The sequence below is a fragment of the Homarus americanus genome, unplaced genomic scaffold (assembly GCF_018991925.1).
Source record: "Homarus americanus isolate GMGI-L3 unplaced genomic scaffold, GMGI_Hamer_2.0 scaffold42643, whole genome shotgun sequence".
NCBI classification, from domain to species: domain Eukaryota; kingdom Metazoa; phylum Arthropoda; class Malacostraca; order Decapoda; family Nephropidae; genus Homarus; species Homarus americanus.
The window spans coordinates 210,057-224,709 of record NW_024747582.1 but is presented as its reverse complement, the minus strand read 5'-3'; positions in this window follow the sequence as shown (position 1 = coordinate 224,709).

The window sequence follows — 14,653 nt, the reverse complement described above, 5'->3', positions numbered from 1 at the left end:
AAGCAGTCTTTTATGCCCCCCCTCCCCCCAAAAAAAAAGAGTAATAATAATAATATTGTTTTTGATAGTTTTCTGAGATATCTTTATAATGGGGAGGGGTGTAGGGGTAGGTTTTGACCCCTTCCTCTACTCCCAATGGGGGCTGTGGGGGTAGGTTTTGACCCCTCTCTACTCCTTAATGGGGGCCAGGGGGGTAGGTTTTGACCCCTTCCCCTCTACCCCCACGGGGGCTGTGGTTTGACCTCCCCATACAAGGCTCATGACCGGGAACACGAGCCTTATAAGTACTATTACAGTAAGTGTGGGTGAGGACGTAGGTGAGGCTGACGAGCGGGAGAATATGGCGGCCACCACCACCCACCCGCCTGTGGTTGTATTTTCACCACTAATATCTTCTCTATCACCAACGGCTCTAACACGTCCAACACTGTGAGACAAAAACACTAACAAGAGGCCAATATCAATATCTCCTCTCACCTTCTTCATGAAACACAAAACAAAAAAAATCCCAGTAACCAGAGGCGACCGGGAGACCAGACACACTATCCAGGCTAGGAGGTCAGCTGGAGGGGGGGAGTTAATGTTACGTCAGCTAAGGTTAGGTTAAGTTAAGGTAATGTTAATAAGTTAATGATGTAGTAATGTTAAATGTTAAGACCCAAATTTTTCAACGTTAAACATATTTTTCCTTCATGAGGGTTTTGTGGGCACTGTAACCCACCCCACAACACATCTCATAACCCACCCACAACACATCTCATAATACACCCACAACAAATCCCCACCCACAACACATCTCATAATACACCCACAACACATCTCATAATACACCCACAACACATCTCATAATACACCCACAACACATCTCATAATACACCCACAACACATCTCATAATACACCCACAACACATCTCATAATACACCCACAACACATCTCATAATACACCCACAACACATCTCATAACCCACCCACAACACATCTCATAACCCACCCACAACACATCTCATAACCCACCCACAACACATCTTATTGGTTCTTTTAATAATATCACTAACCGGTAACCTCATACCAACCGGCTGCCTGACGTAGGATGGTGTTCTGGGCAGTACCGATACCTTGTATCCGGTCTACCACACTGTACTGATGATGACGGTCACTATACTGTATTGTGGCCCCCTGGTCGTGTTATAGGGTTAGTTGTGGCCCCCTGGTCGTGTTATAGGGGAGATTGTGGCCAGTCTGTTGCAAGGTGGTTGTGCCCCTGTCGTGTGATAGGGGTAGTTGTGGCCCCTAGTCGTGCTGTGGGGTAGTTGTGGCCCCTAGTCGTGTTATAGGGGTAGTTTGTTTAATCATTTAAGGGGTAGTTGTGGCCCTAATGTTATAGTATTGGTAGTTGGAGTACCAGCTATAGGGTTAGTTGTGGCCCCCACATAGTGCTACTAGGGTTAGTTGTGGCCCCAGGTGGTGCTATGGGATGGTTGTGGCCCCGGGTGATAGTGCTATAGGGGTTGTGGCCCCAGGTAGTGCTAGGGGTGGTTGTGACCCCAGGTAGTGCTATATGGAGTTGTTGTGGCCCCAGATAGTGCTATATAGGGTTGGTTGGCTAGTTGGTGCTAACCCCAGATAGTGCTATAGGGTTGGTGTGGCCCCAGATATGGGGTAGTTGGTAGTGCTATAGGGGTAGAGTGCTATAGGGGTAGCCAGTGCTGTGGGGGTAGTTGTGGCCCCCAGGTAGTGCTATAGGGGTAGTTGTGGCCCCCAGATAGTGCTATAGGGTTAGTTGTGGCCCTCCTGGAAACCCTGAAGGAAGCTTTGTGACAACACCTTCCCTCAACCAGTTTACAAAATAATAAAATAAATAAATAAATAAATAAAAAAATAAAAGCGAACAAAAGAAAAGAGGAAAATAATAGCGTCTCTTCTCCAGCACGAGACTCGGACCAGAACTGATTATAGTGCGGGGTTGAGGGAGCCATCCAACAAGGCAGTAACGTTGAGGGTCACAAAGGCGGGGTACATAATGGTCGACCTACACGCCAACTCCTGTATAGTTCCTTTTAGCTCGAGATTCTCCGTGTTACTGATAGTCCCTCGACCTCCGCCTCACACCACAACCTAACCTAATGCCATCTTTTATTTTACATGTACAGGGTATATCACCTTCTAGTAATAATGGATTAAGTAAATGAATTAATGATATTAATAATACAAATGCCAAAATAAAAGCTGTGTGTGTGTGTGTGTGTGTGTGTGTGTGTGTGTGTGTGTGTGCGTGTGTGTGTGTGTGTGTGTGTGTGTGTGTGTGTGTGTGTGTGTGTGTGTGTGTGTGTGTGTGTGAGTGTGCGTGTGTGTGTGTGTGTGTGTGTGTGTGTGTGTGTGTGTGTGTGTGTGTGTGTGTGTGTGTGTGTGTGTGTGTGTGTGTGTGTGTGTGTGTGTGTGTGTGTGTGTGTGTGTGTGTGTGCCAACATTTATCTCCCCCGGTATCTGTGACACGCCTATCACCCACTACCACCTACCGCAGTATCGCGTCACAATCACTACACCTCACCACCACCACCACCACAACCACCTGCCTTAAACACATTATCGCGTTGTGGGAGTTATTAAATACAACTAGCTGATCAATAGGCGTTGAGTAATGATTGTGTAACTACTGACCCTTCATATCAACGGAGATGGCTAGTTATTGGGGAAGATTTGGCTGTTAAATGGACTTAAGTTTACCTCTTAGGTCAATTCACTTGGATAAATTTATAAGGGTTATTTCGCCAGAGTCTCTCGGTAATGTTGGAGGGCCTCAGGGTGAGTGTGACACGATGGAGGGCGTCAGGGTGAGTGTGACACGATGGAGGGCGTCAGGGTGAGTGTGACACGATGGAGGGCGTCAGGGTGAGTGTGACACGATGGAGGGCGTCAGGGTGAGTGTGACACGATGGAGGGCGTCAGGGTGAGTGTGACACGATGGAGGGCGTCAGGGTGAGTGTGACACGATTGAGGGCGTCAGGGTGAGTGTGACACGATGGAGGGCCTCAGGGTGAGTGTGACACGATGGAGGGCCTCAGGGTGAGTGGAGGGCCTGACACGATGGAGGGCCTCAGGGTGAGTGTGACACGTTGGAGGGCCTCAGGGTGAGAGTGACACGATGGAGGGCCTCAGGGTGAGTGTGACACGACCCATGAAGTCTCTCCTCACACACTCTGTTATGGTTACATCTCTGAGGCACTTCTCCCCCCTGGAAGTATTTCTGACTTGGTACTGCTAACAGCCACCAGCGGCTTGGGTGGCCACCTCACTTGGTCAACATACGGCCCGGGCTGGCCATAACCCTGTGCCACCTAGGCCACTTATCATAAGAACATAAGAACGGAGGAAACTGCAACGGGCCTATTGGCCCATACTGGGCAGTCCCATTTACACCCAACCCCTATTGCTCATATATCTATCCAACCTACTCTATGTTTAAAGCTATCCAGAGTATTCGAGTTAATGATGATGTTTGGTAACTTGTTTCACTCGTTGTGGCCAGAATTAGGCTAGGATACAGACATACCTGGCAAGTTAGTAACGTTGTACCCATACCGGAACACTCAGCATGTAAACTTTGTGATAAACCTTTAAAGCATACACTTGAACACTATATTATTGAATGTGACACTGTCAAAGACTTTAGGCCACCTGACTTATTGTATCATGAACTTTGTAATTATTACATTGAATCAGGAGTGCTTGGGGGTATTCTTGCTCATTATCCAAAATTTGCTAGCCCACACTGATTAGTCTTCAATTAGAATATGACTCCAATGTATGTGATCCACTGACCTATATATGCTGCTAATGACTATGATGTATTTCTTTGTGTATGAACCTCTGTCCTGCGTGGCAGTGAGAAGTGATACCACCCTCAGTGTCAAGACCTGACTGAATTACTCACAATAGGCAAACTGTATTACAAGCTTTGTCAATAAATTTGTTAAACTAAACTAAACTACTCTATTTGGGTCAGACTTGCTCCCTCCAAGGTCTTATCAGTGCCAGTGACGGAAATGTGTTGCACAATCATCAAAACAATCAGCACCTCTTGATCAGCAAGTTGTATTCAATATCATTATTTCCCCACCCCCTTATGTCAGGTGGCTGCCATGACCTTGAGGCACTGTTTCACGTTCCTGTAACTCAACTCATCAAATAATATGTTAACTCACAAGATGGACTAAATCTTTAATGAGTAAGACAATTAATGATATATAATAATAACATTGAATAAAATATAAATCTCGAGCAGTACAAAACCTTGTGTTAATAAAATAATGTCAACAGTGAAGTATGAGACAAAATAGATGAACTGTTAATATTTATTGTTTAAAATGTAAAAGTGACTAAATAAAACAAGTAATTTATAACCCACGTAATTGTATAAATAACATGGCAGATACAACCATGTGTAAAACTGTCAAAATGAACATTATTTCTAACCAAACAGCGAAGATGGCAGGTAAATTAACACTATAGATGAAGACTCACTTAAATATTTACATACGGCAACCCAACTCCCTCACACCGATCACTTGTAAAGGAACTGAATCAACGACACTCATTATACCTGCAAGTTGCTGAACCCCAAGAAAATCCCTGAATTCACTCCCAGCATCACATTACCTGCAGAAAATCCCTAAATTCACTCCCAGCATCACATAACCTGCAAAAAATCCCCAAATTCACTCCCAGCATCACATAACCTGCAAAAAATCCCTAAATTCACTCCCAGCATCACATAACCTGCAAAAAATCCCCAAATTCACTCCCAGCATCACATAACCTGCAAAAAATCCCCAAATTCACTCCCAGCATCACATAACCTGCAAAAAATCCCCAAATTCACTCCCAGCATCACATAACCTGCAGCAGTAAAACACAAAGGTATATTAGTACTTACCATAAACTGCAGGGTGACGCGGTGGGCAGCGACAGCACCTGGAACACACAAATACACCGTCAGCATCACAACAGACAGACAGATGTAACACAGGTTGAGAAATAGAACACCATCCGTCAGCCTTAACAGAGGAAGAGAGAGTGTCAGCTATCATCAAAACACAACATAACCTGACGCAATACACTGTCTATGTGAATCTATGTGATGCAATACACCTCCTTTACTGTCTATGTGAATCTATGTGATGCAATACACCTCCTTTACTGTCTATGTGAATCTATGTGACGCAATACACCTCCTTTACTGTCTATGTGAATCTATGTGATGCAATACACCTCCTTTACTGTCTATGTGAATCTATGTGATGCAATACACCTCCTTTACTGTCTATGTGAATCTATGTGACGAAATACACCTTTACTGTCTATGTGAATCTATGTGACGCAATACACCTCCTTTACTGTCTATGTGAATCTATGTGATGCAATACACCGCCTTTACTGTCTATGTGAATCTATGTGAACCCTCCCTTATACTGTGTTACCTCAATGAAGTAATTAAATTCCTTCATCACATAATCAACTTTCGTGCAGTGAACTCGAGAAGGAAATTAGTTGAGTTATTTATAATTTTTTTTAAAAGTTCTTAATATTCCAACATGAAAGACGACCATTAGCTCATAAGGTCACCAAGGTCTGTGCCAGTTAAAGACGACCATTAACTCATAAGCTCACCAAGGTCTGTGCCAGTTAAAGACGACCATTAACTCATAAGGTCACCAAGGTCTGTGTCAGTTAAAGACGACCATTAACTCATAAGGTCACCAAGGTCTGTGTCAGTTAAAGACGACCATTAACTCATAAGGTCACCAAGGTCTGTGTCAGTTAAAGACGACCATTAGCTCATAAGCTCACCAAGGTCTGTGTCAGTTAAAGACGACCATTAACTCATAAGGTCACCAAGGCCTGTGCCAGTTAAAGACGACCATTAGCTCATAAGCTCACCAAGGTCTGTGCCAGTTAAAGACGACCATTAACTCATAAGCTCACCAAGGCCTGTGTCGATTAAAGACGACCATTAGCTCATAAGGTCACCAAGGTCTGTGCCGGTTAAGACGACCGATGGCTCATACGCTCACCAAGGTCTGTGTCAGTTAAAGACGACCATTGGCATAAGGTCACCAAAGGTCTGTGTCGGTTAAAGACGACCATTAGCTCATAAGCTCACAAGGTCTGTGTCAGTTAAGACGGCATTAACTCATAAGGTCACCAAAGGCTGTGCCAGTTAAAGACGACCATTAGCTCATAAACTCACCAAGGTCTGTGCCAGTTAAAGACGACCATTGGTTCATAAGCTGCAGGGTCAGCAAGTTAAGGCGGCCATTAACTCATAAGGTCCACCAAGGCTGTGTCAGTTAAGAACGACCGGTAACTCACTTCAGGGTGCCCAAGATTGCAGTTAAAGACGACCATTAACTCATAAGCTCCTGGGTCTGTGCCAGTTAAAGACGACCATTGCTCATAAGCTCACCAAGGTCTGTGCCGGTTAAAAGGGCGACCATTAACTCCACATAGAAGCTCACACCAAGGTCTGTGCCGGTTAAGACGACCATTAACTCATAAGGTCTGCAAGGCCTGTGCCAGTTAAAGACGACCATTAGCTCATAAGGTCACCAAGGTCTGTGCCAGTTAAAGACGACCATTAACTCATAAGGTCACCAAGGTCTGTGCCATTAAGAACGACCGGTAACTCATAAGGTCACCAAGGTCTGTGCCAGTTAAGAACGACCGTGTATGGGTCAAAGACGACCATTAACTCATAAGCTCACCAAGGTCTGTGCCAGTTAAAGACGACCATTAACTCATAAGGTCACCAAGGTCTGTGCCAGTTAAAGACGACCATTAACTCATAAGCTCACCAAGGTCTGTGTCAGTTCAGCTTAAGCGTGACAACAACAAAGCTGACTCGTGTATTTTATGCTGGATTAATGTGTGATTAGGTTAGGTTAGGTTAGGTTAGGTTAGGTTAAACATGAAAGGAAATTAAGATACAATAATTATTCTAATATGATCGTATATCTTGAAATAGGCCTATGACTTTTTTCAATATTCGTCATGATTCAGAAATGATCCTGTACTGAACCTAACCTAACCACATTCAGATATACCCCCAAGCCGGTTGAGGACTTACTGGGCGCTCACCCCCTTACATCCTGAAGGGGAAGTCACAGCAGCCTAGTGGGAAGGAGGCGGAGATAATATTTACCTTCTTGACTCCTACAACTTAACAGGTGTGCGATAAGAATGGGCTTGGGGATCAGCTGTAGATTAACCCCCAGCTTATATCACCTTGAGATTAAACCGCCTCAATGGTAATCTAACCTAAAAACTAAGCTTAACCTGATTCTAACTTGACCTAATAAAACCTAACCTAAAAACTAAGCTTAACCTGATTCTAACTTGACCTAATAAAACCTAACCTAACCAGATCTAACCTAAAAACTAAGCCTCACATGAACTAACCTAACCTAATTAAACCAAACTTAACCTAACCTAACCCGCCCAGGTAGCGTCAGTGTTTAATCCACAGGTGAAATAAACGTGATGTTAACCTCCATATGGAACCCATTAACAACTCCCCGGCAGTGATATATTTGTCGTAATAACAGACCAGCGTACTGTGGCACCCAGCACCCAGGACCCAGCACCCAGGACACCAGCACCCAGGACACCAGCACCCAGGACACCAGCACCCAGGACACCAGCACCCAGGATCCCAGCACCCAGGACCCCAGCACCCAGGACACCAGCACCCAGGACACCAGCACCCAGGACCCAGAGGAATTGGTGCACTAATCTTCAACACTCTACGAGGTCTCCAGGCGGTACATGGAGTGGTAACTTTAGTGTCTCCTCACAGCTGACTGGCGACCCGGCCCAAAAGTCCCTCTCTCACTGGCCCACACGTCCCTCTCACCTCTCACCTGCCCACACATTCCCTCCACTTCACTCGGCCCACACGTCCCCTCTCACTCCCTCACTCGGCCCACACGTCCCCTCTCACTCCCTCACTCGGCCCACACGTCCCCTCTCACTCCCTCACTCGGCCCACACGTCCCCTCTCACTCCCTCCACACGTCCCCTCTCACTCCCTCACTCCCCAATGTGAAAAATGACGTCCAATTCCTTTACCATTTTTTTTTACACATGGGAGTCAATTTCCCTCGTTGTCTGCACTGTGTTACCATAACAATCATCTCAACGTGTTATATTAGGTTAAATTATGGAGTCAAACACAAAAATCGTATATAGGAAACACCAAACAGTGTCTTATAACCCTAACGCTAAAATAAACATCTTGTTGGTAGGAGTGGGTGGGTGGGTGGTGGGAGCAGACAGCTTGTAGTCGACGGGTGAGGATAATAGGGACGGGTGTAGGGGGGAAATGACGCAGTTCTTACCACTCGGTTCAATATCATATCAATTGACGCTTGTATATCAACCTAGACGTAGTGTTACGGAGTAAACTCATCAGCCGCTGGGTGGTAATGGAGTGTGTTGTCAATATATATAATGATGAAAACCGAGAACTGACTGGGCAAAGTTTCCTGTATGAAAGGAAAGGCGCCAAATTTTCCCGCCAAAATTGTATCAGGTGGTGACTGGTAAGGTGAGCTGTGATTGGTCCGTTGTCTACTGGGACACTTTAGGGGTCTTGGGGTCTAGTGAGGCTAAAGGAAGGTAAACAAAGATGCAGTCAGACTTTCTCACTTCACAAAAAATCCTTAACGGAATCGAGGACGTCAACATCTTGTGATTAACCAACGTAACCTTGAACCTAACCTAACCTAACCAAACCAAACCTAACCTAACCAAACCAAACCTAACCTAACCAAACCTAACCTAACCTAACCTAACCTAACCTAACCTAACCAAACCTAACCTGTTGTTTACTCGTGTGGTAATATGTTGACCATTGTAGGTGTGAGAAAGCCCCCCGAGTTAGTGGCTGTAGGAGGTCGGGCCCCCACCAACGCTCTTATTATTGTGTAAGAAATTTTATGATCAAGAATGTGAATCTACTTTTACGTCAAGTTCTTTTAAGTCAAGTTCTAAGTTCTTCTAAGTTATGCTCTTCTAAGTCAAGTTTTAAGTTCTTCTAAGTCAAGTTCTTCTTAGTCATGTTCTTCTTAGCCAAGTTCTTCTAAGTCATGTTCTTCTAAGTCAAGTTTTAAGTTCTTCTAAGTCATGTTCTTCTAAGTCAAGTTCTTCTAAGTCATGTTCTTCTTAGCCAAGTTCTTCTAAGTCAAGTTCTAAGTTCTTCTAAGTCAAGATCTTCTAAGTCAAGTTCTTCTAAGTCATGTTCTTCTAAGTCAAGTTCTTCTAAGTCAAGTTCTAAGTTCTTCTAAGTCATGTTCTTCTAAGTCAAGTTCTTCTAAGTCAAGATCTTCTAAGTCATGTTCTTCTAAGTCAAGTTCTTCTAAGTCAAGTTCTAAGTTCTTCTAAGTCAAGTTCTCCTAAGTCATGTTCTTCTAAGTCAAGTTCTTCTAAGTCAAGATCTTCTAAGTCATGTTCTTCTAAGTCAAGTTCATCTAAGTCAAGTGTTATGAACAAGGACAAACAGTCATGACTCAAACAAGAAACCAAAACAATAATATACATAATAAAGTGTGGTGTACTTATAGCAAGACTCCATGGTTCACACCCAGCTAAAACATAACACTTTACTTCCTGCTTAAAACACAAGTCTGCTGTATAGTGAATAAGTATTGGTGTGTGTGTACTTTAACTCTATTTAATATTTCACAATAGTCTGTACTTGTACTTGAAACATTCTAGTAAATTTAACTAAATCACTTAAGACGTGGCTAGTTTATTGGGCACCCCCTGGCATCCTGTGCAAGGTGAAGCGCAAAGGTGTTTACAGCGCCCTACAGGGAAGCATGCGTAGTTCATTCTTGCCTTCGTGACTCATGCATTAATGGCGTAAATACTTAAGGGTCATGAGTTTTGTCAACAAGTTACATCAAGTGTCAGATAATGAGTGTGTGTGGGGGGGGGGCAGTACAATACACGTGTTTATGGCAAAGTGTGGCAGGTCCCTAGTGCCAGGCCTGTCTCTAGGAGGAGGGATATCTGGTCAGGGAGGGGAGAGGTGTAGGAGGAGGTCATGGGTGCGAGAGTCGGGTTGACCACAGATAGTACAGTATCATGGCACACTTCACCCTGGTTGACCTCGTAACACTACAGGAAGGACCACACACACAGTCACCTTCACTATCTGGATATAGTTAAGTGTCTGTCATGTAAATATTTCACAATCCTTTGTCCTGTGTATCTTAATGGCCACGGGAGGAAACGGCTTTACGCAACAATACAACACTGAGGAAATGAGTAATGAAGGTTAGGTTAGGTTTTACACTATGAAGCAGAATATTACTAAGTCGATATCAGTAATAGGAGAAATGGTCATATTAAGCGGAGTATGTAGTACCCACAGACAGACAGAGACAGAACTATACGTCTTTCATACTGCATGTCGGGGCATAACAGACCATATAGAAGAACATATGAATATTTAAATCAAATCTCTTCAGGATAATATTATAAAAGGTCAACCCCGACAACCTAACATAACCAACCACTTATATAATAGAACGATAATCCATAATATTAATGTTGTTTTACTCCCGAGAAACGATGAGGTAAGGTCCTGTTCGACACAACTCATATCGTGAGGCTGTGTCATACACTACACTACACTCTATACACAAGTCTACCTATAATAATCATTGAGTTTTATAGTAGAAAGTAATACAAAAAGAGTAGAGGTGGAGGGAGAGAAGGACATAAGAACATAAGACTGGAGGAAACAGTAACTATTGGCCCATACTAGCCAGTACCGTATACACCCAGCCCCTATATATCCATCCAACCTACTGTATGTTTGAAGCTATCCGGCGTATTGAGTTAATGATGATGTTTGGTAACTTGTTCCACTCGTCCACTACTCTGTTTACAAACCAATGTTTACCTATTTCGAGCCTAAATCTAAATTTGTCTAATTTAAAACCATTGTTACGAGTTCGCTCCTGGTTGGATAGTTTGAGTACCTTTGTTATATCACCTTTGTTTAGCCCTGACCTCCATTTATACACCTCTATCATATCGCCCCTCGCTCTACGTCTCTCGGGGGAGTGAAAATTAAGATACTTTAACCTGTCTCTGTACTCAAGGTTCCTAATGCCCGGGATTAGTCTCGTCATTCTCCTCTGAATTTTTTCCAAGGATTAATTCTATATCCATTCTGTAGTTTGGTGACCAGAACTGAACCACGTAATCCAGTAAGGTCTCACACGCACAAGATATAGTTTCAGGATGACCTCGCTAGGGGGAGGAAATGGAGGAAAGGGGAGGTAAGGGGAAGGACGAAACAGCTGAAATAGACAGGGAAAGGGAGGGAAATGGAGGGAAATGGAGGGAAGGGGAAGGTAAATGGAAGGAAGGGAAGGGATAGGGAAGGAGGAGAGGGTAGGGATAGGAAGAACATATCACCCATAGACGATAAGTACCATACAGTTTCACTCAATCATTTTTTACTCCCATTTAAAAAAAAAAGAAAACCTGCCAGAAAAATGGACGAAGACACAGACTGAGAGGTTCATTAGCAACAGGTGGTCCACACGAGCCAGGTAGACCCGCACCACTCAGGCTCCCCATGAACACGAGTCAGTTAAGTGATCATTGGTGACACAGGCTCCCCATGAACACGAGTCAGTTAAGTGATCATTGGTGACACAGGCGGACCAGGTGAACACGAGTCAGTTAAGTGATCATTGGTGACACAGGCGGACCAGGTGAACACGAGTCAGCTTAGTGATCATTGTTAACACAGACAGACCAGATGAACAAGGGTGAGTTAACAAAAACAGACCAGATGAACAAGAGTCAGTTAACACAGACAGACCAGATGAACACGAGTCAGTTTAGTGATCATTGGTGACACAGGCGGACCAGGTGAACACAGGTCAGTTAGGTGATCATTGGTGACACGAGCGGACCAGGTGAACACAGTCAGTTAAGTGATCATTGGTGACACAGGCGGACCAGGTGAACACGAGGTCAGTTTAGTGATCATTGGTGACACAAGCGGACCAGGTGAACACGAGTCAGTTAAGTGATCATTGGTGACACGGACAGGTGAACACAGAGTCAGTTAAGTGATCATTGGTGACACAGGCGGACCAGGTGAACACAGGTCAGTTAGTGATCATTGGTGACACAGGCGGACCAAGTGAACACAGGTCATGTGATCGTGGTGACACAGACAGACCAGATGAACACGAGTCAGTTTAGTGATCATTGGTGACAGACAGACCAGACGAACACGAGTCAGTTAACACAGACAGACCAGATGAACACGAGTCAGTTAACACAGACAGACCAGATGAACACGAGTCAGTTAACACAGACGGACCAAATGACCTCACTTCCCAATCAGGAACTTTCCTCAGTCGACCATGTGAGGCTCTCAGCTGCCTCCCGGTGCTGGTCCCTCACTCATCTCTACACCTCACTTTCCTCTCATGTGTTCATCAGACGTAGACAAACTCTCTCAGTCACGTGGGGGGTCATCAACGGTGAGAAATAAAAGAGAAATAATTAAAGATATTATTCACAAACTAGCTACGGGTCCCTCTCCTATACCCCCACAACCCCCACCAGCCAATGAGATCGATGAACACCAGAGCGACGAAGCGTATTGGCTCCGGGTGAACGTTGCTTTCTGTTAATCCCGTCGCGAGTAATTCTTCCTTACTCTATTATCTTTACAACTTTTATTGAGAATTATAAAAGTTATATTTGAATATATAAATTACTTTACTATGGCAGGGATTCGTTGTATTTTGGATCAGTTTATCAATGTCTATTATAAATGACATAAGTTAATCTCTCGGATGGAATATTTTGATAAGGACGAAAAGTAGTGAATAAGTGTCTATTTTTCTCGGCAGTGGCGGGGGCTTCTACGTTAATTACGATGCAGCGCATACTTGTACCTCCTTGTGACTGAGGTGACAACACCACTACTCCACTATCTTATGGCTAGGAGCAGAGAATCGATAACAAATAAAATATGTCTACGTTTCCTTATTAATTGTGATAAACAAAAAAATATATGATTTTTTGTTAAGGTGATGAGTTATGTTACAATGTGTGGGGAGGGTTGTGGTGTGTGGGGAAGGCTGTGGGTAGTTGTGGGTAATAATAGTGGTGGCCGGCCAAGGGGAGGCAGCCGGGCTATTCTGGAGTCCCCACACACACACGAGGTGACGTGGCCGCACCCACGACCAGCCTGGTGGGCGCTGGGGGACGGGGGGGAGGTCTAGCACAAAGGAAGGGCAAGAGAGAGAGCTGGCTGCAGAGGGACACGACCTGGAATGAAAAAATGGACGGCACACAAGGAAGTTCTGGCGGTGAGGTGAGCTGAGGTCCATACATGGTCCTGTGTGTGAGGTGGGGGGCAGGGGGAGCCTTGGGGATCAAACACAGTCCTGAATGAGAACCAGTAGAGGGGGGGTGACAGGGGGTGAGAGGGGGCTCTGGTAATACACAAGGTTTGGGTGATGGATGAGAGGGGCGGGGATGTGAGGGCCGATGGCTCTGGACATACGGTACATGGTCATTAAGGAGAGTGGGGGCTGTGAGAGTACACACGGTCCTGGGTGAGGAAACAGGAGGGCTGGGGGGGGCAAGAGGATGAATCCGTGATATTGTTAGGTTCCCCGAGGAGAGAGGAACATGAGAAGGTTGGGGAGAGAGTCGAGGAGAGGAGGAGGAGGGAGAGGACGCCACGGAGAGGTTCTCGGGGAGGGAGAGCAGGAAGGGGAAAGCGCTCGGTGAGAGCTTCCCGGTGGGGAAGGAACGTGAGGGGGGGGGGGGAGGAGACGGGGAGGCGGCGCAGCAGATCTATGGTCACGTGGTGGTGACGTGAAGAATAGGGAGGGAGGGAGGGAGGGAGGGAGGGAGGGAGGGGAGGGAGGGAGGGAGGGGGTGGTAGAAGACAGAAAGAAGAGAAGTGAACCCCAATATAGAACTTCTTGAATATTAAACTTACTGGAACCCCTAAAATATGGAACCTATTATGGGTACTCCTTAATGGGGGTCTTCCTTAAGTGCCTTTAACACCCAATAGAAACATAACATTACCGGGGAAGGTTATATATAACATATTCAAATAGCCAATCAACAATGGCTGCTCAAAGGGGTCAACAATGGCTGCTCAAAGGGGTCAACAATGGTTGCTCTAAGGGGTCAACAATGGCTGCTCAAAGGGGTCAACAATGGCTGCTCAAAGGGGTCAACAATGGCTACTCAAAGGGGTCAACAATGGCTGCTCAAAGGGGCACCAACCTAATTCAACCAGTAATGGATTGGGGCCCCAGTTATGGCTGATTAGATTAGGACTGGGGTCTGCCGGCACTGGGGTCTGTCGGCACTGGGGTCTGCCGGCACTGGGGTCTGTCGGCACTGGGGTCTGCCGGCACTGGGGTCTGTCGGCACTGGGGTCTATCGGCACTGGGGTCTGTCGGCACTGGGGTCTATCGGCACTGGGGCTCATCTGAGCTGCAACTACTGTATATAAACATGGGCTAACCTTTATACAATAGAAACAGGACCAAACAACTTAGCCTTAGTTGACCTTTAACCAGAGGCAAA